The 27,789-nt window shown below is 45.2% G+C and overlaps 1 protein-coding gene and 1 pseudogene across 3 annotated transcripts in view; both read left to right on the top strand.

Moving 5' to 3' along the window:
• TBC1D8 (TBC1 domain family member 8) overlaps nucleotides 1-27,789 on the top strand; it is a 133,946-nt gene that overhangs the window by 5,777 nt on the left and 100,380 nt on the right. The gene's annotated exons all lie outside the window — the stretch shown is intronic.
• On the top strand, nucleotides 14,846-15,368 carry LOC117099648 (annotated as a pseudogene). The gene has a single exon (XR_004443924.1). The product of XR_004443924.1 is annotated as a 40S ribosomal protein S24-like (transcript).

Below are 27,789 nucleotides of genomic sequence, written 5' to 3'. Positions count from 1 at the left end.
AAGGGAGGAAGTATGGTATAGTGGAAAATAGTGTAAAATGCAACCTTTGGAGTCAGGGTAAGTAAGTCTGTTGATTAAGAATCTGGACTGAGAGGCTTTTTAGTTTATCCAGTTTCTTTAAGCCTTACTTATAACTCAGCCTTAAGAAAGGGACAATAATGAATCTTACTTTGGAGGGTTAGAAACTGGTTTCCACAGCAGCTGTACCATTTTTCATTCCCACCAGCAATGCACAATGGTTATGATTAAAATAAGGCTTAGAATGAAAATAATCAGTATACCTCAAGGGCTTAATTGTGCTTGGCACCTAGTAGGTTTGAAAGAAGAAAAGCAAGGTACAGTTTTAAAAAACTGAAGAATGAAGGCTTCTGAGAATAAAAGTGTAAACACATTTGCATTGTAGTAAAGGACATAAGAAACCTTCACTTATCTGTTAGTGCAGTATTTAATATGTATAATTAAAAGATGAAATATTTAAATGACAGCTTGGGCTAAGTATTGCTCAAGAGAAACGTGTTTTTGTAGGATTTGGGCACATGGCTACTCTGCCCACATTAAATCAAATCTTAGTAAGTAAAGGGAGCTTCACTTGTTTCAAATGTTGATGTGAATGCTCATGCTGTGCCTCCAGTAAGTCACCTACTGCCTTTGGAAGAGTGTCCTAATGACTGGGGGAGGAGAAACTGACAGACTAAGGATTCATGTGGGATTACAAGGCTTGCTCAGAAGGACTCTTATCAGAAGATTGGAAACTGGTGAAGCCCAGCATGGGTGTTGCATTTCTTGGCTAGTCTGTCTGAGGTTGGCTGGAGTCCTGCTCACGTAGCTGAATTTGTTGGCGAATTTTGTCTCCTCCAACAGTGAAAGTCTTTGACTCAACAGGGCAGCCTGTTATATTCTATAGCAGTCCTAGATGTTGGCTCTAGAGTCTTACGTGCGGTGGTCTTTTTTTCTTAAAAGCACAATAGGGAAGAAACCACAAAGAAAGGAAGTAGGTTGATTTTAGAAGCATAAATCTGAAAAATTAAGTTAAATAACTGATACATTTTTAGGGGCTGATAATCTATTAATAAAAGCCTTGAGGTTTCCAAGACTTGCATTTAGTGAGAGCATAATAAGGGCAATGTATTTGTAATTAGATAATCAAACAAGGCACGGATTGTGCCACTCCAGGAAATAATATAAGGTACAAATTGTGCAGGCGGTGGGATACTGGAGGGTGGCCTTTTCCGCGTAATTGGAACTCCTTAGGAAGAGCTGACAATTATTGAGAGGCTGGTAGCTTGTAAAGAATTCATTTACTAGCAGGGAAGGCAGAAGGATTTTCTGATCTGGACTCCACATTCTAGGTGGCATTGGATAAAGGAGGAATTTATTTATTTATTTATTTTTATTTTTATTTTTGGAGATGGGAGTCTTGCTGTGTTGCTTGCCCAGGCAGGAGTGCATTGGTGTGATCTTGGCTCACTGCAACCTCTGCCTCCTGAGTTCAAGGGATTCTCCTGCCTCAGCCTCCCGAGTAGGACTACAGGTATGCGCCACCACACCCTGCTAATTTTTTGTATTTTAGTAGAGACAGGGTTTCACCATTGTTGACCAGGCTGGTCTCGAACTCCTCAGCTCAGGCAACCCACCCGCCTAGGCCTCCCAAAGTGCTAGGATTACAGGCATGAGCCACTGCGCCCGGCCAAGAGGAATTTATTTAAAATGAAAGTAAATCTGGTAATTTTTTCAGCATAGATTTTTTTCCCCTATTTTTAAAAACTTGCATCCATGATATTAAAAAGCAGCCGTGAGCATATTTTAATCACTGCCAGGGGTTGCAGGAGCTGCCCCTGAACCACCTCTTGGTTTGCTTGTCCTCCACCTTCTCTTAAGCACAGACCCCGCAGCATGTTGGCACTTGTCTCTCCAAGGCCCCTCATGCCGGTCTCCTCCCCCACCCCCAAGCATCTGGCTAAATCTTGTGAACCTTTGGGGCTCAGTCTGAGCTCCACTTCCTGGAGATGTACCTAACCCTTCCCCTACTCCCACCACTGTAGTCATGAAGAGGCTCTTTGAGGCTCTATCTGTTTAGGGTGAACCAGGAGGGAGGTCACAGGTCTGTGCCCCTCTCTGCTGTGCCTTTAGTGCTGATGGTTCTTGTCACCAGAGCACTCTTTTTTTTTTTTTTTGAGACGGAGTCTCGCTCTGTTGCCCAGGCTGGAGTGCAGTGGCCGGATCTCAGCTCACTGCAAGCTCCCCCTCCTGGGTTTCCGCCATTCTCCTGCCTCAGCCTCCCACATAGCTGGGAGTACAGGCGCCCGCCACATCGCCCGGCTAGTTTTTTGTATTTTTTAGTAGAGACGGGGTTTCACCGTGTTAGCCAGGATGGACTCGATCTCCTGACCTTGTGATCCGCCCGTCTCGGCCTCCCAAAGTGCTGGGATTACAGGCTTCAGCCACCGCGCCCGGCCCAGAGCACTCTTGATAAGTATTTGTTGAATACATGGATGTAGACGTCAAGTAGTACAATCTTAAGTAGATCAAGTACAGACTTCATGTAGATGTCATGTGGGAGATATCAAGTTGTACATACCAAGTAAAATGGATAGATGTGAGCCTGTGCAGTTGAGAAGTGTTTTGTATGTATCATCCTGAAAATGGAAATTATGTAGAATGCAGGAATAAATAATAGAATGTTGTTCTTAATTGTCTTAACGCCAGCGCTGTGTGCTCTAAGGACTAGCAGTAGTTTGTGGCTGAACCAGCCCAGCTGTTAGGACTACCTATTGATGCCGGGTGAGGGGGCTCACGCCTGTAATCCTAGCACTTTGGGAGCCAAGGTGGGTGGATTGCTTGAGCCCAGGAGTTTAAGACCAGCTTGGGCAACATAGCGAAATCCCGTCTCTACAAAAAAATACAGAAAATTAGCCGAGCATGGTGGCACGTGCCTGTAGTCCCAGCTACTTGGGAGGCTGAGGTGAGAGAATCACCTGAGCCCTGGAGGTTGAGGCTGCAGTGAGCTGTGATCACACCACTGTACTCCAGCCTCGGCATTGAAATGAGACTCTCTCTCTCTCGGTGAGGGGGAAGGGAAGGATGAAATAACTACCTGTTGGTAACCTTGATGTAAATGATTCCATGCAGAACCGGATTTATTCCTCTAGTGTATCACCAGCCAGCAAACACATAATGTATGAATTTGAGTCATCCATATAACATTTGGTGAGTCTTGCATTCTACTGGATTTTGTTATTTTCCTGCTTCCTGCTTTTTACTTAAAAAAAAAAAAAAAAAAGGAAAGGTGGCTGGGCGCGATGGCTCATGTCTGTAATCCCAGCACTTTGGGAGGCCAAGGTGGGCGGATCACAAGGTCAGGAGTTCGAGACCAGCCTGGCCAACATGGTGAAACCCCGTCTCTACTAAAAATACAAAACTGAGCTGGGCGTAGTGGCAGGTGCCTGTAGTCCCAGCCACTTGGGAGGCTGAGACAGGAGAACCATTTGAACCTGGGAGGCGGAGGTTGCAGTGAGCCGAGATCTCGCCATTGCACTCCACTCAGGGTAACAGGGCAAGACTCTATCTCAAGAAAAAAAAAAAAAAAAAAAAAGAGGAAAGAAAGATAAACAATAAAATAGTGTGTTAATAAGCTATCCTTATCCTTATGAAAAGGTACTGCATTTTGTGGTTTGTTTTTTAGTTGCGAGCTTTTCAGTGTGCGTGAGTGTATTTAAGGTAAGTTGTAGGTAATGGAGCAAACACTATATATATACCACCTGTAACTAAAAAAATAAGAGTATATCCTATGCCTGGGAAGACCCCCTTCTGTGTTTTCCTGATTACATTTCCCTCCCTTCCTTGCCGGTACCACTACCCTGAATTATGTGTTAATACTGACTTGCTTTTCTTTGTAGTTTTAACACATTTATATGTATTCCTAATCAATACATAAGTTTGGTTTTGTGTATTTTTGTAACTTTATTACAAAATATACTTTTATTCATACTTTATGTATTTTTCTGTCACTTGATCACCCTGCCCCCTGCATTATATTTTTCTCCCTTTGAACCATGGTAGCCACCATAGTTCGTTCATTTTCATGGGTGTATAGTAATCCACTGAGTGAATATATTATTATTTATTCATTCTCCTGTCCGTGGATATTTGGTGGGATACTTGGGAGTTGTCTGGAAAGGCTTATAGATCTAGTTGTTTTAGTAGAGAAAGCTGCTGTGAACATTTTTCTATTGTGTTCACACAGGTATACATTTCTGTAGAGAATATTTCTATGAGTGACCTTGTTGGGTGTATCTATCAGGATGAGTTAGGTTATGGCTGCAGTAACAAATACCTCGACACATAAATTTATTTCTCCATCATGCTGTATATTCAATGTGGGTCAGCATGGGTCTTTTCTGAGGGAGAACTGGGACATTTGTGAACAGCCCTAATACTGGGTCATAGCAATGTGCATTTTCACCCTTTCTAGATAATTCCAAATGGTTTCCAAGCAGAGCATGGTGGTGCACACTTATAATCCTATCTACTTGGGAGGCTGAGGCAGGTGGATTGCTTGAACCCAGGAGTTTAAGTTCAGCCTGGGCAACATAGTGAGACCACTGTCTCTAAGAAAAAACTTCCCACGGTGGTACATCCTTGCTAATGCTTGCTATTGTCAGAGATATTACTTTTTGCCAATCTGGTAGGTATTTACATAGTATCTTAGAACCACTAAGATACTATTTCTCATTATTACTAATAGGGATGAGAATTTTTTATGTGTTGGGTTATCTTTTTCTTTAGTTTTTTTAACGAGCCGTGTGTGTGTGTGCCTTCATGTGTGGTTTTTCTGTATTCTTTTTCAATTGTATGTTTTTTTTATTTTTTTATTTTTTTTTGAGACGGAGTCTTGCTCTGTCACCCAGGCTAGAGTGCAGTGGCCGGATCTCAGCTCACTGCAAGCTCCTCCTCTCGGGTTCACGCCATTCTCCTGCCTCAGCCTCCTGAGTAGCTGGGACTACAGGCGCCGCCACCTCGCCCGGCTAGTTTTTTGTATTTTTTAGTAGAGACGGGGTTTCACCATGTTAGCCAGGATGGTCTCCATCTCCTGACCTCGTGATCCGCCCGTCTTGGCTTCCCAAAGTGCTGGGATTACAGGCTTGAGCCACCGCGCCCGGCCATATGTATTTTTTTTTAAGTTAGGCTTTTATTTTCCTTGTAGGTTTTTTTTGAAGAACTCACATTTGTTAATTTTCATGCCGTCAGATGTATCAGTCTTTTCCCTTTTGTTTTAATTAATTAATTTACCTAGACCTTTTCTGGCAAGATCTTTTTCCTTCGGAGTTCTTGTTGTTACTTGTTTAAGAAGAGCTGCTTGGAGGGGAATCTCTAAGATGATGGTGAAGGGAAATCCTGAGATGTCAGTGAGAACCTCCCTCCTTCCCTCCCCCAGCCCAGCGTTCAGTCTAGATTGGAGCCTGGCAGGAGGCTGCAGGACAACTTCTAGGAGAAAAGAAAGTGATAGACTGTGCAGTGTGTTTGCATATACTGAATGAAGATCCGTACATCAGGGGAGAATTTGTGGGTAGATTATCCATAGATGGAAAGCTGAGTAAGCCAGAAATTCTGGGATAGTTGTTAAATCCGGGGAAAATAAAAAGTTGTATAGGGTGGAAAAAGTATTGTAGTTTTACTGCAAAACTCAGCTCTTGCTAGTGTTTTTGTAGTTATAATAATGTAAATACTGACTCATGATGTAACCAAAATTATTGCATAACTGGGGTGTGAGTGTTGGGTGGTGGGTGGTAGTCCATGAAAGGGAGCTAAAGCCTCTACTTCTGAAAGTTGACAGCTAATGCCTACACTAAATATCCAAGAAGTAGGCCAGGTGCGGTGGTTCACGCCTGTAATCCTAACACTTTGGGAGACTGAGGTGAGTGGATCATCTGAGGTCGAAGGTTTGAGACCAGCCTGGCCAACGTGGTGAAATCTCGTCTCTACTAAAAATAAAAAAATTAGCTGGGCATGGTGGTGCGTCCCTGTAATCCCAGCTACTTGGGAGGCTGAGGCAGGAGAATCGCTTGAACCTGGGAGACGGAGGTTGCAGTGAGCCGAGATTGTGCCATTGCACTGCAGCCTGGGGACAAGAGTGAAACTGTCTCCAAAAAAAAAAAAAAAGTAGTACTATAGATGTGTTATTTGGAGATGTGAAGGTGGATACAAAAATAATCCATTAAGAGATGGAAGAGGTTGCCTTTGGGGAGCTGGTAAGTGGGAGCGAGCAGCAAGGGCTAAGGGAGCTGTTTATGTTTTTCGTGAGCCTTGCAGAATTATATCCTAATTGACATGCACCTGTAACGTTGATGTAATGCAGACAGAATCTAAACTTAAGGAGAGCTTGGCGTTTTTTTCTGGTTGGCAACTCTATTTGGGTAGTGGCGATCATGAAGGCATTGAAGCTGTGTCCCTTCATTACCTAGGGGCTGTGATTTTCCCCGGATGCCTGTGTGTCAGCTATTTGTCCTCTCAGTGTGCTATATTTAGCCTTCAAAATGTCTAGCATGCGTGGGGTGTGTCATTTTACAGAAGCTTTTAAAACTGTTATCAGAAACGCATCTAATTTAGTCAGGTACTTTTATTTGAAATTAAAGGTATCTATTCTGGATTTTATTCCCTCTCTCAATAGAGAAAATAGATTTAGAGTTGTAAGCTCCTGATCTGTTTTCTTTCTCAACTTTAAAGAGGGGTTCTGTGACCATAACCCACTCTTTATAGAGTCTCAGTTTATTAACCTCAGTTTATTAACAATAGCAATGATTGCAATAAAAATAATAAAAGTTTTTGCTGTGGGGGAGGTTTTATGCTTCAGACTGTTATGTTTTCTAGATACGTTGGTTAAATCAATGAAATTACTCGTAGATAAAGCAGCAGAAAGAAACCCAAAGAGCATTTTATTCCGCAGTGCCAGGCCCTGTGCTGTCATGCAGCTTATAGTCTGGAGAGGTGGACTTTATAGTCGTGGGCGTGGGGTGATAGTAAGCCACGAAACACTGAGTTACCAATGGTGGTGAGTGCCAGCGGATGCGAGAGAGAGTAAGAAGGAAATGAATTTGCGTGGGAACACCAGGGGAGCTGTCTCTGAGGAGCCATGATCTCCACTGAGACCTGCATGGTGTGCAGGAGGGTGGTAGCTGGTGAGAAGTTGGGAAAAGAGCCCTCTGAGCAGAGGAAATGGCATGTGCAAAGGTCCCGAGGCCTCTGCGAGTCTGTTTTGGACGAGTTAAGTCTGGAATACCTGGGAGTTGTCTAGAAAGGCTTATAGAGGAGGAAAGGGCAGAGGGGACTGAAGCATGGACAAGGGGCAGGAGGGCCTCAGCAGTGTATTTTCCCTAAAGCCAGGAGGAAGTGTATGTGAGAAGGAGGGAGGGGTCCGCTCTGCGTTGCAGTACGGAAAAGGCTAGGAAGACCTTGGAGACCTCAGCCACAGCAGCTTGGGTGCAGGGAGATGAGGCATGGGAGCGGGCTGGAGACCGGAGGGTGGATTGGAAGTAGGGATGGCGGATGGAGGCAGCTCTCTCAAGGTGGGATGTGGTGGTGTTTTTTTTTTTTTTTGATACGTATTTGTTATTTGTCAATGGAGTCTCTGTTGAATGCTGGATCCGCAAGTGTAGATTTGGGGCCGAGCTGCTGGGTCTTGAGACGGGCCGGGGAGAGATTTGAATAGGCCGAGGGAGTAGATCAGGCGTCTAGGTGAGGGAACCTCAGGAGCCAGTTCCTGAGGAATGTAGTTTTAGAAATGAGGTTAGTACTCACTATTGGGGAAAAAAAAAAAAGCATGAAAGAATTTCTCTGGCTACTTGTGACATATTAAGAAATGTGTTTCTCATTTGGCCTCTGCTGCTTGCTCCTGGCACAGAACTCCTAATCCTTTGGAATTTCTTGGGTGATGGGAGCATCTTTTGTTCTAATGAGGTGACTCTTGGTGGGCTCCTGGGTGGAGACTGGTCACCAGCAAGAATGGATTTGAAATTTGGGGATTTCAGACCCACCTCCGTCCTCTGGGAAGGGGCAGGGGCTGGAGATTAATGATGAGTCATGCTCAGGTGGTGGTGGTGAGGCCTCCTTAAGAATCCCTGGACTCTAGGATTTGGGGAGCTCCAGGGCTGCTGAACACATGGAGGGTGTTCACCACCTGGGTGGTGTTCTGTGCCACCCAGAGAGGGCATAGAAGTGCCACGTCCCCTCTAATACCCCTCGCCCTGTGTATCTCTTCATCTGGCTGTCCTCTGTGTCCTTGATCATATTGTTGATTACATAATAAGCTGGGAAATGTGTTTCTGGGAGTCATCCCAGCAGATTATCAAAGCTGAGGAGGGGGTTATGGGAACCCCTGACTTGCAGCTGGTTGTTCAGAAGTGCAGGTGACACCCCTGGGCTTGTGATTGGCGTCTGAAATGGGGCCAGTCTTGTGGGACCGAGCCTTTAACTTGCACTTCTTCCAGGTGGTGAGTGTCAGAATTGAATGGAATTGTACAACACCCAGGTGGCGTCTGGAGAACTGGAGAATTGGTTGGTATGGGAAAACCCCCCATCTATTTGGTGTCACAAATGGGAGTAGTAAAGGATAATGTTTTTTCTTTTACCACCAAAACAGTTAACTAAGTGGAACCTGATATGGTTTGGATCTGTGTCCCTACCCAATTCTCATGTCGAATTGTAATCCCCAGCATTGGAAGTGGGGCCTAGTGGGAGGTGATGGGATCATGAGGGTGGATTTCCCCGTTGGTGCTGTTCTCATGGTAAGAGTTCTTCCAAGGTCTGGTTCTTTAAAGGTGTGTGGCACCTTCCCCCTCTCCCTCTTCCTCCTGCTCTGGTCATATGAAGATGCCTGCTCTCACTTTGTCTTCCGCCAGGAGTAAACACTCCCTGAGGCCTCTCCAGCCATGCTTCCTGTACAGCCTGTGGAACCGTAAGCCAATTAAACTTTTTATTTATAAATTACCCAGTCTCAGGTATTTCTTTATAGCAGAAAGAGAATGAACTCATACAGAACCCAAGCCTGTTGGCTTAGCACTAGACAGTGATGTTTTCACCTGGCAAAAAGAGTTCTTTGAGGAGACTGTGGCAGCTTAAATATGTAATATTACTTGTTTGGCATTTCATGTCACATGGAGCCTGCATGTAGGATGCCCCTGAACTGTCTTGTCTGGTGTAAATGCTGGTAGGAATCTGATGTGGCTCCACTCAGTATGTTTCTCAGCTTAGATGTGTTTAGTATTTTGTTAGAAATAATACTCTCAGGATTCAAAAAATGTTTCCAGAAGGACAATACAGATTAAAAGTAATTTCAAATCTCAGCACTTTGGGAGGCAGGGGTGGGCGGATCATGAAGTCAGGAGATGGAGACCATCCTGGCTAACACGTTGAAACCCTATCTCTACTAAAAATACAAAAAATTAGCCGGGCATGGTGGTGGGTACCTGTAGTCCCAGCTACTTGGGAGGCTGAGGCAGGAGAATGGCGTGAACGCAGGAGGCGGAGTTTGCAGTGAGCCAAGATGGCGCCACTGCACTACAGCCTGGGCGACAGAGCGAGACTCTGTCTCAAAAAAAAAAGTCATTTCAGTGAATTAAGTAGGCTGACCAGGAAGTTGGGCTATCCTGAATTATTGGATAACTTTCACAGGATTTGAGATAAATTTGTGGCTCATTGGTTGGGATGTTGGGAAGTTTTAATAAAGAAATGTAGTGGCATTCTTAAAATGGGATTTTCCATCTGGCGTTGTGGCTCACTCCTGTAATCCCAGCACTTTGGGAGGCTCAGGTGGGTGGATCCCTGGAGGTCAGGAGTTCGACACCAGCCTGACCAACATGGTGAAACCCCATCTCTACTAAAAATACAAAAATTAGCTGGGCGTGGTGGCGCACACCTGTAATCCCAGCTACTTGGGAGGCTGAGGTAGGAGAATCGCTTGAAACTGGGAGGCGGAGGTTGTGATAAGCCGAGATCGCGCCATTGCACTCCAGCCTGGGCGACAAAAGCCAAATGGTTTCAAAAAAAAAAAAAAAAGATGAAAGAAAAAAGGGATTTGCCTATTGATGAATGGTTTAGAAGCAGCTTCTGGGCTTTCTCACTTCAAAAACAGTGTTTGCATGACAGAAACACTTTAAAAAGACATAAACAGCATTGCACAGCCTCAGATGGAGATGTAGGTATTTTACCCACCACGGGAGCATAGAGAGTTAAATGGGTTCTGAGTATCTGTTATATTGCTGTTTCATTATTATAATTAAAAATAAATGTGAAATGTAAGCAAGGCATTAAGATTGCTTACAAAATATGTAGTTTGTGACCGTCCATCATCAAGGATTCAGCCATGGCAAGGGTTTGGCTGGAGTGAAGGGTCAGACTAGATCTTGGTAAATCCAGTGTCCCAAAACTGTATGTGTGCACAAGTGTGCATACTTGTGTGTTTTTATTTTAACCTGTAGCTTCCCTTAGATTTTTTTTTTTTTTTTTTCCTTTGAGACAGAGTCTTGCTCTGTCGCCCAAGCTGGAGTGCAGTGGTGCGATCTCGGCTCACTGCAAGCTCTGCCTTCCGGGTTCACACCATTCTCCTGCCTCAGCCTCCCAAGTAGCTGGGATTACAGGTGCCCGCCACCACACCTGGCTAATTTTTTTGTATTTTTAGTAGAGACGGGGTTTCACTGTGTTAGCCAGGATGATCTCGATCTCCTGACTTCATGATCCGTCTGCCTCGGCCTCCCAAAGTGCTGGGATTACAGGCGTGAGCCACCGTGCCCAGCCGCTTCTCTTAGACTTTTGAGGTAAAGGAAGGCTTTGATGCTCACCCAGGTTCCAAATTGGACCATGTTTAATCCCAGTATAGTGTAGCTGCCTGTTAATATGGGGATTTGGTTCTCTCTCAGTCCTTTAGAAGACTTGAGGTGGGGTAATTTATAAAGAAAAGAATTTTACTTGGTTTGCAGGTCTACAGGCTGTACAGGAATCATGGTTCTGGCATCTGCTTCTGGTGAGGCCTCAGGAAGCTTCCACTCACGATGGAAGGTGAAGGGGAGCCCCTGTGTACACAGATCACATGGTGAGGGTGGGGGGAGGTGCTAGGCTGTTTTTAACAATCAGTTCTTCTAGGAACTAATAGAGTGAAAACTCACTCATTACCACCAAGACAGCATCAAACCTTTTATGAAGGATCCACCCCCGTGGCCCAAACACCTCCCACCAGGCTCCATCTCCAACACTGGAGATCAAATTTCAACATGAGTCCAGGCCAGTGGCTCACGCTGTAATCTCAGCACTTCTGCCTTCCAATCACTTGAGTCCAGGAGTTGCAGACCAGCCAAGGCAACATGGTGAAACCCTCTCTCTACGAAAAAATACAAAAATTAGCCAGGTGTGGTGGTGCCTGCCTGTAGTCCCAGCTACTTGGGAGGCTGAGGTTGGAGGATCACTTGAGCCCTGGAGGCAGAGGTTGCAGTGAACCAAGCCAGGGTGACCGTGAGACCCTTCTCAAAAAAACAAAAACCAAAAAACCAAATCTCAACAGGAGACCTGTATGAGACAAACGTCCAAACAAAATCAAATTCCAAAATCTACATGAAGAACAAACATTGCTTGAGGGAAAAACGACGGCAGAAATCCGCAAGCTGCCCGTGTTTTTGCAATCTGCTCATGTTATCAGGAGGGCCTGGGAAGTGAGGATCCCTAGAGAGCTGGGGAATTCCAGCCCTTCCCTGAACTCGGGCCAGGGCCTGTGCTCCCAGATGGCGGGCAGTTGGTTTGAATTGTTCCCCGCTCAGTGTTTGGCCAGTGCATATGGCTGAATGTGATGAATTCACGTGACCTGCTCCTTACTGCCACCTGCGCCTCCACGTAGACCATCTGAGGTAGCTTCACAGCCAGGTGAGGCCAACAGTGATCACCCCTACATTTGGTATATTACACGGGATTACTGTTAGGTGAGGTTGGTGGTGGCTTTTTTTTTTTTTTTTTTTTAGTTGAGCTACAATTCTGTTTTCTGCTATTCAGATGGCTTGTAACAAAAAGGTCTGTATTAAGGAGATGTTGTTTTGTCTTTCAGCCTTTTGGTTGTCTTCGTTTAGCCAAATAAAACATTTAGATTTGAGGAGAAAAGGGGTTGGAGAACCTCTTGTAGAACTGGAAGGTTCTCTTTGACGAGATGTGTATCTCACTGTAATAACGGCTTTTTCTTTTTTCTTGTTTTTTTTTTTGAGTCGGAGTCTGGCTCTCTTGCCCAGGCTGGAGTGCAGTGGTGCTATCTTAGCTCACTGCAAGCTCTGCCTCCCGGGTTCAAGCTATTCTCCTGCCTCAGCCTCCAGAGTAGCTGGCACTACAGGCGCACACCACTACGCCCGGCTAATTTTTGTGTTTTTAGTAGAGACGGAGTTTCACTGTGTTGGCTAGGCTGGTCATGAACTCCTGACCTTGTGATCCAACTGCCTTGGCCTCCCAAAGTGGCGAGATTACAGGCGTGAGCCACCGTGCCTGGCCAAACGACTTTTTCTGTTTGGTTTTAACTTCATGTGCAACCTGGAAAGCCAGATTTCAGTATTCTGTATTAATAGCAAAAGTTAAGTTATGTTGTGGACAGAATGTGTCCCCCTGTCCCCTAACTTACTGTGTTAAAGCTGTGACCTCCAGCGTGACTATATTTGAAGATAGTGCCTGCAGGGAGGTAACTAAGGTTAACTGACGCCATAAGGGCAGGGCCCTGATCCTATAGGGCTGTTCCCTTTATAAGGAGAGGGACAGTCACCAGAGAGCTTATCCTTTCTGCCGTGTCTGCAAGCCAAGAAGAGAACCCTCACTAGACATCACATTTGCTAGCCCCTTGATTTTGGACTTCCAGCCTCCAGAGCCATGAGAAGAACTTCTATAGGTTAAGGCACTCAGTCTGTGGTATTTTGTTATAGCAGCCTGAGCTAAGACAAGGTAGAAAGAATGTAAATTTGTTTACTTTCTTTGAATTAAAATTTATGAAGACTCTAACTTAGGCAAAGCCAGAGATCAGATTAGTATTGATGGTGCCTGAAATCATACTACTAAGACCCAAGACCAGACAGAGGCCCCAGAGGTTAGCATCCATTTATACCCGAAAGATCATTAGAAAGTCTCTGTGTGTGTGTGTGTGTGTGTGTGTGTGTGTGTGTGAGAGAGAGACAGAGAGACAGAGAAAGAGAATAGAGAGAGGGAGTGCTATGGTGTGAATACTTATGTTCCCTTGCCAAATTCATTGTTGAAATTCTAACCCTGATACGGTTTGGCCCTGTGTCCCCACACAAATCTCATCTCAAATCATAATCCCCATGTGTCAAGGGAGGGAGGTGATTGGATCATGGGGTTGGTTTTCCTCCATGCTGTTCTCATGATAGTGAGTGAGTTCTCACGAGATCTGATGGTTTTATAAGTGTTAGATAGTTCCTCTTTCACACACTCTGTCTGTCCTGCTGTCTTGTGAGGAAGGTGCCTGTTTCCCCTTAGCCTTCCACCATGATTGTAAGTTTCCTGCAGCCTCCCCAGCCATGCAGAGCCATGAGTCAGATAAATCTCTATCCTTTATTAATTGCCCAGTCTCAGGGAAGTTCTTTATATTAATGGCAGAGTGAAAATGGACTAATACAACCCCCTAAGGTGATATTACTGGAGGTGGATTCCCTGGAGGTGGATTCCCTGGAGGTGAATAGATTATGAGGGTGGAGCCTTCCTGATGGTGATTTGTGCCCTTAGAAAGAGACGCCAGAGAGCTCCCTCTCCCCATCCGCCTTGTGAAGACACAGTGTGAACCCCCTCCCCAGACACCAAGCCTTCTGGTGCCTTGATCTTGGATTTCCCAGCTTCCAGAACTGTGGGAAGTAAATTCATGTTACTTAAAAGCTATCAGGCGGTAGCGATTTTGTTACAGCATCCCAAATGGACTAAGATAGGGAGAGAGAGGGAAAGAGGGGAGAGGGGAAGGGAGCGAATATCTTAGAGACTTGAATGGCACATGGACTCACACAAAAAGAGATCATGATCCCAGAAGCGTTTGGCAGTGCTTATTCTAATATGCTATATGATTAATATATTTCTATATGCATTTCTGAAAAGTTTTATTTAGAATCACAATTGTCTAAGTTAGATAATTTTCTTATTTGCTTACATTTTCAGAGAGAGGTACTTTTTTTTTGAGATGGAATCTCGCACTGTCACACAGGCTGAACTGCAGTGATTCAATCTCAGCTCACTGCAGCCTCCACCTCCTGGCTTCAAGCGATTCTCCTGCCTCACTCTCCCGAGTAGCTGGGATTACACGTGCCTGCCACACACCCAGCTAATTTGAGATGTACGTTTTAAGTAAAAACAAACTGTTAAAAATTTATAGAAACATCTATAAATTTGAATAAGATAATAGTATTGCAGATATAAGAATATTTTTATTGCAAAGTAAAAACAGAGATAGTGGCACATGCCTGTAATCCCAGTACTTTGGGAGGCTGAGGCAGGAGGATCACTTGGGCCCAGGAGTTCAAGACCAGCCTGGGCAACATAGGGAGACTCCATCTACAAAAAATTGAAAAACAAAAAATAAATTAGCTGGGCATGGTGGCATATCCCCGTAGTCCTAATTACTTGGGAGGCCAAGGCGGAAAGATCACTTGAGCCCAAGAGGTGGAGGCTGCAGTGAACTATGTTTATGCCACTGCACTCCAGCCTGGGCTGCAGAGTGAGACCCTATCTCAAACAAAACAACTTGGTCAAAATTGTCAAACACAAAACAGGGAGGGGATGGGGATTTATGTCTTCAAAAATGTCAAAGTCGCTCTTTTCCTCCCTGACTGTCTGAAGATAGGCCGCCATCATGAATGACACTGTAACTATCCGCACTAGAAAGTTCATGACCAACTGACTACTTCAGAGGAAACAAATGGTCATTGATGTTCTTCACCCTGGGAAGGCAACAGTGCCTAAGACAGAAATTCGGGAAAAACTAGCCAAAATGTACAAGACCACACCGGATGTCATCTTCGTATTTGGATTCAGAACTCATTTTGGTGGTGGCAAGACAACTGGCTTTGGCATGATTAATGACTCCCTGGATTATGCAAAGAAAAATGAACCCAAACATAGACTTGCAAGACATGGCCTGTATGAGAAGAAAAAGACCTCAAGAAAGCAATGAAAGGAACGCAAGAACAGAATGAAGAAAGTCAGGGGGACTGCAAAGGCCAATGTTGGTGCTGGCAAAAAGTGAGCTGGAGATTGGATCACAGCCGAAGGAGTAAAGGTGCTGCAGTAAAGGCTACCTGTGTCCATTTTGGATTTTTCACGAGCAGATTAATAAACTAAAAACTTTCAAAAAAAAAAAATGTCAAAGTCATAAAAGAGAAAGACAGGTTGTGTTTGGAAGAGTTCTTTATTAAAGGAGACTAAAGAGACCTGGTAGCTCAATGTAATACGCAACCACAGAATACATACTGTCCTGGAAGGAGCAGGTGCTATAAAAGACATCATGGAGTCACCTGGCAGCATGGAGATATGAAGGGCAGATACAGGTATACACGTGTAAGAGCCACTGGAGTTGATGACTGCTCTTTTGTGTAGGACAGTGTCCCCATTCATAGGAATAGGCTTCCCCTCAAATGATTTAGAGAAGATGTGTGTGTGTATAGTTATATATCATATTGTATCATTATTTTGAGAGGAAGAAATAGAAAAAGAAAAAATAGAGCAAATAATACAGTGAATGGGGTAAACTGCTCACAGTAAAATGAATCTGAGTCTTGGCAGAGAAGGGATGAGTGTTCTCTGTCTTACTTTAGTTCTTCTAGTTTTCCTTTAAGTTTGACTTTATTTCCAAATAAAAAGGGAAATGGACATGCAAATCCAGTTTAAGTGTGAATTGGGAAGCACCCATCCACTTTGAAGTATTTTTAGTCTGTATTAACAAAATGTAAAATATACTTATGACAATTTTTAAAAATCCCTTTATTTAGGAAATTTCTGCAGAAAAATAACTTTATTGTAAGTCTGAAACTAACCACTCCCAGCTTTTCTTGTTGAACAATTATATTTGGAACCTTTTTTTTTTTTTTTGAGAAGAGTCTTGCTCTGTCGCCCAGGCTGGAGTCAGCCTTGGCAGGATATCGGCTCACTGTAAGCTCTGCCTCCCGGTTCACGTCATTCTCCTGCCTCAGCCTCCTGAGTAGCTGGGACTACAGGCACCTGCCACCTCGCCCGGCTATTTTTTTGTATTTTTATTAGAGACACTGTTTCACCATGTTAGCCAGGATGGTCTAGATATCCTGACCTCGTGATTCGCCTGCCTTGGCCTCCCAAAGTGCTGGGATTACAGGCGTGAGCCACCACACCTGGCCAGAACCTTGTTTTTTTTTTTGAGATAGAGTCTCACTCTTGTTGCCCAGGCTGGACTGCGATAGCGCGCTGGGCTCACCACAACCTCCGCCTCGCCTCCCAGGTTCAAGCAATTCTCCTGTCTCAGCCTCCCAAGTAGCTGGGATTACACCGTGGACTCCCAGAGTGCTAGGATTACAGGCGTGAGCCACCGTGCCTGGCCTGGAACCTTGTTTTTAAAGAGGTAAGGGAACCAGGCTCAGTGACTCGTGCCCATAGTCTCAGCTACTTGAGAGGCTGAGGTGGGAGGATCCCTTAAGCCCAGGAGTTCAAGACCAGCCTGGACAACATAGCAAGACCCCATCTTTCTAAAAAAAATAAAGAGGTGAGGTTTCCCCAGGGGTCCTGGGTGCCACACCCAGCAGGGCAGGTTGTGTATCATTTCATGTGTATGTAGGTATCTTATCTAACCCCTTCCTAAAATTAAGTGACTTTAACACAGGAGTTTTTGATACCATGTTTATGTATTATTGCAGTGTTAGGTTGGGGCTTGATTGTGGTCAGTAACAGATGTTAAGAGAATGAAGATCTTGGAAAAGAAGACCATTCAACAGGTGTTTACTGTGTGCTGCTGGGCGCCTGGCTCTTTCCCAGGCATCTGGATGTAGCAGTGAACGAAACTAGATCCTACCCTCACGGAGCTTGGAGATTACTCTAGTGATTAATCTAGGGTTGGAATTCTCAAATATGCACCACCAGTCCTCCTAAATATGTCAGCCTGGGCATCATTTTAAACTTATGTCATTAAAACAGTTAGTGCTGTTTTCACTGAACCACAAAAGATTGACTTTTGTAGCTCTTGCCCTTGAAAATGGAAATATCTAGTCAAGGGGGTTAGGGCCTTTGAGCCCTGTCTTTTAGTTTCCCGGCTGCTTTAGCTGTGTCATCTGCAAGCTCTGTGACAGGGCCAAAAGCATTGGGACGAGGAACTTCTGCCCGGGAAATCTTTCTGGCCCCTTCTCACCACAGTCCGACTTAGTGAGGGGAAGCGCAGCTTGGCTTAGCCCTCTGGGATCCTGCAGTGGGCCTCAGGGTGCGGGCACCTGTCTTGCAGGCCAGCCCTGCTAAGCCACTGAAGTGTCAGCACAGCTGGCCCGGCGAATGCTTTCAGGCCTCCCCGGCTCTCACTCCCTTTTGGGAGGCAGCTCAGCAACCTTCCGGAGGCGACTGGAATGAAGTGGACTTATTTTCTTAGTTAAAAATAACCCCAGCAGCTGTGGGTTCAAGTACCCCAATGGCAAGACTGGCCCTCGACTCATTGTTGGGACTCTGGTCATCATGGCTCTGAGGGTCATGGCTGGATGAATGTCGTTGCTGGGATCTTAGAGCCCACCAGCTCGTACCCCTTTTTACAGATGAACAAGCTGGGGCCCAGGAAAAGGTCCAGTGACCGATCTGAGGGAGGATGCTCTTGCTTGATTTCACTTACTTGACTTGGGCTAGCCCTTTCTAGCAAAACTAGAAACCCCTGAAACGTGGGTGCCCCTGGCTGCCTTCTTCCAGCCCACCTTGGCTCCTCCAGACCTCTCCAGCTACTTTTGTTCTGGGCAGGAGACTTGAAACCTTTGTTTGTTTAATGGTTTAAGTAACAGATCCTTTAAAAAACTGTGGTCAGGGCCAGACAACATGGCTCATGTCTGTAATCTCAATGCTTTGGGAGGCCGAGGCCGGCAGATTCTGACCTCAGGAGTTCAAGAACAGCCTGCCCAACACGGCGAAACTCCGTCTCTACTAAAAACACAAAAAAATTAGCTGGGTGTGGTGGCGTGTGCCTGGAGTCCCAGCTACTCTGGAGGCTGAGACATGAGAATTGCTTTTATCTGGGCGGCAACCGTTGGCAGTGAGCCAAGATCGCGCCACTGTACTCCAACCTGGGCGATAGAGCAAGACTCTCTCTCAAAAAAAAAAAAAACCAAAGCAAAATCAGAAAAACACACAAAAACTGGTAAATATACATAATATAAAATTTACCATCTTAACCATTTTTAAGTGGCATTGCATACATTCACAGTGTTGTGTACCCATCATCACCGTCTAATTTCCAGAACTTTTTATCTTCTCCAAATGAAACTCAGAGCCCATTAAATAACTCCCCCTGCTCCCTCCCCCTATGGTAACCACCATTCTCCTTTCTGTCTCTATGAATTTGACTATCCCAAGTTCCTCATATAGTGAGAATCATACAGTATTTGTCTTTCTGTGTCAGGCTTATTTCACTTCGCATAATGTTATCAAGGTTCTCGGAGAATATTATTTGAGGCTAATGATACTCTATTGTATATGTATGCCGCATTTAAAGAATTCATTGATTCATGGAGGAACCTCTGGGCTACTTCTGCCTTTTTGTTATTGCAAATAATGCTGCTGTGAAAACAGGTGTACAAATATTTGTTTGAGACCCTGCTCTCACTTTTGGGTATAGACACAAAAGTGGAATTGCTGGATCACATGGTGATTCTGTTCTTTTTTGAGACAATCCTAGACTTTTGCACTTGATTCTTTGTCTCTCCTGGCCTCTGAGGACTTGACTTCCCAGCTAGCACTGTACTGAATTTGCTGGGGCTGAGGCCCTTGTCAGGGGCCCCTGGCTTCCTGAGTACCCTAAGCCTAGCTCTGAGACCCTCATTCCTTTCCCAGGGAGCTTGAGTGGAGAACTGAAGGAGAGCTGAAGCTTGTTTAGAGGTGCATTGCAATTGACTTAAAAACAAAGAATAAGAAATAGAATTTGATTTGGGGCATTTTCAGGTTTACTGTTCAGTCATTTGTTTTGGATTTCATGTAGTTTTGTTTTCCATAACTAAGATACGGAGTGGAATGCTTAATCTGTGTTTGGTAGATTTTTCTAACATGTTCTCAGTTACATCTATACCTAAGGGTTATTGGGGGGAAGAATAGGACCATTAGGAGGTGGAAAAGAAATCTTGTCCTTATTACCTGAATGACCTTGGGCCTTGGTTTCTTATTTTGTGAAAGAGAGTTAATAATATGTAACTAATAAGAATGTTATGAGTAACTGGGAAAAAATGGATCTGAAGTGTCTGGGACAGTGCTGAACAGTCAGTGTGCTTGGTTAACATCAGTCTATCCTTACCTGTTGGTGGTTCTGGAATCATTATGTAAGCTGTGTGTGTGGTCCTAGGCTCCTGAAGGGTGGAGCAGCAACAATGGGAAGAGCTTGGAGCAGGACTCAGGAGCTGCAACCCTCACATCCTCCACCAACTTCCTCCAGGCTCAGGTTCCTCACCTATCCAATGAGGAGGTTGGATTCATCTCTCAGATTTCTCATGGCGCTAAAAGGCCAACAAGGCTGGGTGTGGTTGCTAAGCTTGTAATCCCAGCATTTTGGGAGGCTAAGGTGGGAGGATCCCTTGAGCCCAAGAGTTTGAGGCTGTAGTGAGCTGTGATTGTGCTGCTGCACTCCATCCTGGGCAACAGAATGATACCCTGTCTCAAAAAAAGTGTTAGATTTGTGTGTAGCCTTCTTTTGATTGCAGAGTGCTTTCTTTTCTACATACTGATGTCTGTTCTCTACACATGGTAGACCCATCTCCTCAGCAGTGTATGAAGTGAGTTGAGAGATGGAAAAGCCCAGATACGGAGTTGTTGTCATTCTAAGATCTGCTGCTTTAGGGCCACATGGTGCCTGACTTTCTTTCTTTCTTTTTTTTTTTTTTGAGATGGAGTCTTGCACTGTCACCTGGGCTGGAGTGCAGTGTCGGGATCTTGGCTTACGGCAACCTCCGCCTTCCAGGTTCAAGCCATTCTCCTGCCTCAGCCTCCCGAGTGGCTGGGATTACAGGTGCCCGCCACCACACCTGGCTAATTTTTTGAATTTTTAGTAGAGACGGGGTTTCACTATGTTGGCCAGGCTGGTCTTGAATGCCTGACCTCGTGATCCACCCGCTTCAGCCTCCCAGAGTGCTGGGATTATAGGCGTGAGCCACTGCGCCTGGTTGTTCTCTGGCTCTAGCCCAGAATTCCAATACCTGTGAGGAGTCAACCCCCAAGCCCTCGTGACCTGGCGCCATCCACATCTGCCAAGGAGATGAGAAGGTGGAAGGGACATTGGATGTGATTTTTGATTGCTCAGAAATAGAATTAAACTGTCTTCAAAGAATTGGACAGAGAAACTCTCTTGCTCCACTCCAAGACCTGGCCGTTTTCTACAATTGACCTTGTCTGTCTTTATTACTTAGTTACCAATCTTCATTTTCTCCAAGGAAGAACAGCCAGGTTAGCTTGTAATGTCTCCTTCTTCCAGTCTTCCTATTTTTGAGAAACATTTATTGCTTATTAGCATTGCGGTAATAATACCGTATGTTTTCATATTGCATTACATTTTTCATAGGGCTTTCACCTACTTTACCTCTCGCTCTGTATAATCAAGATTTATCTAGGCCACCTGCTTACCCCCATTTTGCAAATTGAGATCCAGTGTGGTCATCTGATTTGCCAGGCTGTTGGTAGCAGGGTCCTGGTATCTGTCTTTTCTTTCTGTGATGCTGGTTAGTCACCAGTGCTCGCTCAGGAAGTATTTATGGCAAGGACATATGTACCCAGCAGAGACGCTTGTGGTAGAGAATTTTTACCCTCAAGGCATTTGCTATGGTTCGGATATGGTTTGTGTGGCCTCACCAAGTTTCATGATGGAATTTGATGCCCACCCAGTATTGGAGGTGGGGCCTGGTGGGAGGTGTTTGGGTTGTGGGAGTGGATCCCTTATGAATGTCTTGGTGCCGTACTCATGAGAGTGAATTCCTGCAAGAACTGGTTGTTGAAAAGAGCCTGGCACCATCTCCTCTCTCTTGCCTTTCTCTCCTGCCGTGTGCTTTCTGTATATGCCAACTCCCTTCATCTTCCACCACGAGTGAAGCTTCTTGAGGCTTCATCAGATGCAGATACTGGTGCCATGCTTCTTGTACAGCCTGCAGACCTGTGAGCCAAATAAAGCTCTTTTTCCTTGTAAATGACTCAGCCTCAGGTATTCCTTTATAGCAACACAAATGGACTAAGACAGCATTATAAGCTAATAGGGACTCAAGGGGAAGGAGAATGGAGTTCAACTGTGTTACTCTCGGTAATGCTAATTTTAAAATACCTGGTGGATGGAGGAAGAGCTGAGAACTCAAATGAAGTTTGGGAATGTTTCTGAATTCAATGTATGGATGTTGGTTACCCTGCCTCACTCTGGCATTAAGGAAAGGTAATGGTTTTTAAACAATGCATGTAGATATCCCTAAGCCTCTGGGCTCTATGTTGTATTGCTGCACCATAAAGGTGCGTCTGTACCTCATCTCTGCTAGCTATTTCACACTATTGTTAGGTATAAAAAAACAGGAAACATTGCCTAACATGCATTATTTCTGATCTTGAATGCTTGTGGTTTGTGGCTTGGTTTTTCAGAGGATCATTGATAGTAAGGGCACGGGGCTGACCCAGGACTTTCTTTGGAACAGAAATAAGGATTTTTAAAATAAGTGACATTCTAATAGATTACACGATACTGTGCTTTGTGGAAATAAAATTTCTGGAAGGAGGCCTGTGTGTGTCTGTGTGTGAGTGAATGTCTGTGTGTATCATTTTCTCAGATTCCTGACTTTACAAGTGTTTCATACATCTGTAAGTATTTTATTCATATCTGCCTGCACCAGACCTGGAAAATGTGATTTCTTTCTTTTTTTTTTTTTTTAACCATTTTTCTTGTGTACTCTTAGAAGGGAGTGGCTGTGAATAGCAGGTTCGGGAATGTGGGATTGTGTTGTCAGAATCTGAACCCTGGCCCCGGGTGCCCCCTGGGCTCTGTAGGTGCTGCTTTGCCAGATTGCTCTTGTTGGCTGGAAGTGATGTTGGCTGGAGGAGTGGCCGGAGGCTGCTTGATTGTTTGGATGATGAATGCATTTGTCATGGGAGGCTGCTTGTTTTTCAAACAGGCATAAAAATATCATTTGCTCAGAGGAAATGGATTCACACACAAATGTCACGAACCTTGGTGATCTTAGATTGTTTATCCGTGGGATAGTTGGGTTATTGAAGAGCTTGTTTCCAAGGCACATGGGAAGGTAAGGGCTCTGACTCACTTGGTGGGTACTTGGCCTGCTGTCCTGTTGTTGTCGGAAGCACTATCACGTCTCCAGATGCTTCGAAAGAGGATTCCTGGCCACCCAGCCTCTTCATCACTCTCTGATTGTAGTATTTTTTCGACAGCTTCCTAAGTAATGAACTGCAAGTACATCTGGCAGCTGATAGACCTGGGCTGTGTACCAGTACAGGGACCGCGTCCCTAAGAAAGTTGGGGAACAAAGTCACATTTGTTCTGGTCCCTGAGTTCAGGGTTGGCTTATGGTGGGCTCCAGAGATGATGTTCTCTGCTCTTGGGGGATAACCCTAACTGACCTCATCATTTCAGCTGAGGGTTTACTGAGATTCCTTGCCACATCTTCTCAGCCAGCTGAGTGTACTGTATTAACAGCAGGTGTTTTCCTCAAATTTGAAGTGTTGTTTTTTAGTGTTAGTATTTTTGGATTTGGAGACTAGAAATGTGGTAGTTTTCATCTTGGTTAGCCTGCAAGCAACCCTTACAGAGCTATCTACTTATAGCTCTCTCCAGCAGTGATTTTTAGGAAATCTGAAGCAGTTATTATAGAGCCTTGAAATAGGAAGTGAGCGTGTCTTAGTCACCCACTGCTTAGATGCTCCATGTAATGATGACAATTTTTTTATACATGTGTGTACAGAAAGAGAAAAGGTTTGAATTCTTTTTCTGTTGGAGATTGTAATGAATCCTCCACCTCCTCTCTTCTGCTGTTTCTGGAGGCCTCTGACCTTGACTTTGTGTCGGAGATCCAGTGGCAGTGGGAGGGAAGTACTCACTGGCTGGCAGAGGGTTTATGGCTTCAGTTCTTACTCCAGGATCCTCTTGCCGAATCTAAACAACCAGCTGTCTATCGAAGTAACGAGTCCAGGGACAGGACAGCAGGGGGTGGAGATTGAGTCCAAGCACCAAGCCCATGGCCGATGTATAATCACTCGTGCCTACATAATAAAACTCTGGTGAGTTTCATTACTCTAAACACCGAGGTTTAGTGTAGCTTCTTGGTTGGTTGGTGAGTATGCTGATGTACCAGGAGGGGGATGTCCCCTGACCCACAGGGAGAGGCCATGGAAGCTCCCTGTCGGGGACTCTGCGGACCTTCCTTGATGTGTTTTCTCCATGTGACTGTTCCTGAGTTGTATCTTTTATCATAAAACTATACCTGTAAGTATATATAGCCCCCAAAAAGAAACAACTGATTCCTCTTTTTTTTTGTAAGGTAGACCTACATCTGTGACAGTGTACTGGTCCTTAAGGTGATTTGTTCCAGTGTGTGGGAAGCACATTCTGTCTTTTCTGTCTTTGGAGTAGTGGTGAGACTCAATCACAGGATGAAACATTTCAGCCCAAGAACACAGCTTCCACAGATTGTCGCGGGGGCAGGTGAGATCAGGTACATGACTTAGCCGTGCAGACTGGTTTGGAGTGTGCTTGAGAAGTTGCATCTTGGGGCACTGGCTCCACAATATTTTTGTGGTTGTGGCCTACCCTGAATACTGCTAGAACTGTCGCTAAGCAAATTAGCCACAGTGCTAATTTGCACTATATACAACCGCCGAATACTGCTGAAAGTCCTTGCCAGAGCAACCGGGCAAGAGAAAGAAAGAAAAGGCATCCACATTGGAAAAGAGCAAGTCCAATTATCCCTGTTGGCTGACAATGTGATCTTCTATCTAGAAAAGCCTAAACACTCCACCAGGCTGGTCACGATGACTGTTGCCCAGGCTGGAGTGCAGTGGTGATCATAGCTCACTGTGGACTGGAACTCCTGGGCTCAAGTGACCTTCCTGCTTCAGCCTCCTGAGTGGCTTGGACTACAGGTGTGCACCACCATGCCCAGTTTCCTGCTCTGTTTTGTGTATATATTCCTAAGACTTTTACCTGTGTGTTTTGGTAAACACAGGCTCTGGCTTGACACTGTGCCATGCCTTTCGCCTTTGATTGGCAGCTGCTTACATACCCACATCACATTGCTGTACCACCTGCTGGGCCTGATTTTTTTTTTTTTTTTCTCCAACAAATATCACCGTACCGTATAAGTCTATATTCCCGGCTGTGGCAAAGCACATTTTACACCTTGATCAGTGTTTGACACCAATGTGAAGGGCTCGCGATGGTGCTGCTCTGATGCGCACTGTTGAAAAACACAAGTGGATCTGTCTTCAAAATTTGGGGGGACTGTTTTGTTTAAAAATTATTTTAAAGCCTTTAATTGAAAACTCAAATAGTCGAAGAGTTCATTTTGGTTTCATGCACCGTATTACATTTATGCAACCAAGCTATCAAAAGGACTGGCTGTCCTTGGGAATGAAACTTAGTAAAACCGTCAATAGAGTATTATTTGAAAAGATTGTTTTCAGTCATGAACTAGCTATTTCAATGAGAAAACAAATGTAATGATGCTTTCTGTCGTGATTTTATAAATAAATGTCAATTGTAGGAAATTGGAAAAATAAAGGAAAAAGAAAAACTCATAATCCCACAGTTAACCTTTTTGTATTGATTTCCTGGCATTATCCATGCATTTTTTTTTTTTTAAATGGGGTCTTGGCTGGGCATGGTGGCTCCTGTCTATAATCCCAGCACTTTGGGAGGCCAGGGTGGGTGGATCACGAGGTCAGGAGTTCGAGACCAGCCTGGCCAATATAGTGAAACCCCGTCTCTACTAAAAAATACAAAAATTAGCTGGGCGTGGTAGTGTACGCCTGTACTGTAGTACCAGCTTCTTCGGAGGCTGAGGCAGGAGAATCACTTGAACCCAGGAGGCGGAGGTTGCAGTGAGCCGAGATCGTGCCACTGCACTCTAGGCTGCCGGCAGAGCAAGACTCTATCTTGGGGGGGGGGGGGTGGAGAAGAAATGGAGTCTCGTTGCGACGCCCAGGCTGTAGTGCAGTGGCGTGATCTCAGTTCACTGCAACCTCCGCCTCCCGAGTTCAAGCGATTCTCTTGCCCCAGCCTTCCAAGTAGCTGGGACTACAAGCGCCTGCCACCACACCTGGCTGATTTTTGTGTTTTTGGTAGAGATGGGGTTTCATCATATTGGCCAAGCTGGTCTCGAACTCTTGACCTCAGGTGATCCACCTGCCTTGGCCTCCCAAAGTACTGGGATTACAGGCATGAGCCACTGTGCCTGGCTGCATTTTGTTTAAATTGAACTCTGTATATCAGTTCTGTGTCTTTTCACTTACCAGAATAATACTGTGCTGTGGTCTAAATGTTTGTGTCCCTGCCACATCCATATGTTGAAACGGAATCACTGACAGGATGGTATTAGCAGCTGGGGCCTTTGAGAAGTGATTACGTCTTGAAGGTGGAGCACTTAAGATGGAATTAGTGCCCTTACAAATGAGACCTCAGAGAGAGCTCTCGATCCTTTCATGGTCCTGGGACACAGCTCTAGAAGGCACCATCTTTAAACCAGGAAACGGGCCGTCACCAGACACTGAATCTGGGATATGAGTGCCTATTCCTCTCGCACTCTCTGCTGTGTGACCTTGTAGCCGCTACAGAGCCTCCCTGAGCCCTGGGGATAGGACTGTGTCCACCTCTAGTGTGGCAAGGCTTTAAACAGGTGATGAGTGGGTGGAGCTTGTCGCAGTCCCTGGCACGTGTCATATGTCTGATACGTGTTAGTTAATGATGGGAGGGACTGAAATGACATGTTCAAACAGGCACAACTGATAACAACCTTATTAAGAGTAGAATAGAGTATTACTTTATAGTTTTGTCAACAAAGTCCTTTGGAATTTTTTCTCTGACTTATTTTTTTCTATTCCTTAAAAGAGCTCTTTAGTGATATGAGATACTGTAATATATTTTCTTAGGAAAGAGGGAGGTTTGCCCATTCATAGGATCTGTTAGGTTAGGCTCTTCAATGTTACCTTGCTGCTTGTGAGTTCAGTATTTCTAGGCAGCTGAATTTAATAGGGCTAAGGAGTTTAAAACAAAAAAATGAACATAAAGACACCCTGTAATGATTGCTGCACATCCAGCTGTAGTATAGGGATCGGCTCTCAGCTTTCAGGTGTCATTGCCCCACTCAGACGTGCTTCTGGGCGTGGGAGTGTGCATGTGTACGTGTGCCCTCCCCTCTGAGTACTTTCTCTCGAATGGCCTTATGTCCCTAGCCCGTGGTTGTGAGCCAGCTGTTGTTAAGGTCAGACATGAGTCACTACCCATGGGGCCCTTGGCTCCGTTCAGAACTTCCTGGGACTTTGTTTCCTCCCCAGTGTTTCTGCCACCAGGTTGAAGCTGAGATCAACATCTTTGCCTGGGCCTTCTATCCTTTTGCATTTAGCTATTTGATGAATGACACTGACAGGGAGTTTCTTCCTAAACGTAAGCTGGCTTTTTCCTGCCTGTACTTTATGTTCTCCTGGGCAGATTTTAGCGGGCACGTGTATCAGATAACAAAGGCCCCTGCTTACTTGTACAAATAATAGGATAGACACAGTGGCTCGTACCCTTGGCCGCACAGGTGAGAGCCTGGAGAACTGTCAGTAGCCCAGGCCGGACCGCAGACCGCTAGCGTCTCTGACGTTGGGATTTCAGAAACTCTCCAGGGGATTCCAGAGCTCAGGCAGGATTGAGAAGCAGTGGAGCAGCCCACAGCTCAGCCTAAGATGTGTTGGACACCAGGAAGGGCCGGCACCAGGGAAGCCGGGCACATGAGAGATGGTGTGAGTTGGGGGTGGCGGCCAAAGAGGCAGAAGGATCAGGATGACTCTCCAGCGTGTTGTGGGCAAGATATGAAGGGGGTCTTCATGCTGCCCTCTGTCCTGGTCTGAGGAGCTGGGTTTTGAATGATGGAGCGTCCTTGTTACCACCCCCACCTCAGTGTTGCTGGTGGTGGAGTCAGGGACCCTCTCTGCACTGTGGGGGAATGGACCTGGGGTGATGGCATGCGGGAGATCTAGCTTTCTTGGGCCACTAGGTCACTTGGGTTATTTTGCCTGTTCCGTGGAGGGAGCATCTTCAAATTCATCACTTTTATCAGCAGGAGAGACTATTATCTTCATGTTGCAGATAAGAGAGCTAAGGCTGGAATATTTGATTGGTGTCCTTTCAAGGACCTGCTGTAGAAGAATTGTCTGGATGGGGGCTAGATGCAGTGGATAAAGAAGAAAGGGGCAGCAGGTGCCTTCTGCTTCTCTGTAGTTTTCAAGGTGAAAGTAACTAGAGAAGTGAAATTGCAGCTTAAGGGCAGACACAGTAGCAGAGTCAAGAGCCTTAGGGAAGAGGGAACAAGAGAAGATCCTAGAACAGTGATCCTGGTCTTGGCTGCA

Source organism: Trachypithecus francoisi, unplaced genomic scaffold, assembly GCF_009764315.1.
Source record: "Trachypithecus francoisi isolate TF-2019V2 unplaced genomic scaffold, Tfra_2.0 Lachesis_group17, whole genome shotgun sequence".
Lineage (NCBI taxonomy): Eukaryota > Metazoa > Chordata > Mammalia > Primates > Cercopithecidae > Trachypithecus > Trachypithecus francoisi.
Note: the sequence above shows the minus strand (reverse complement) of the source record. Positions and strands in the feature narration are given on the sequence as shown.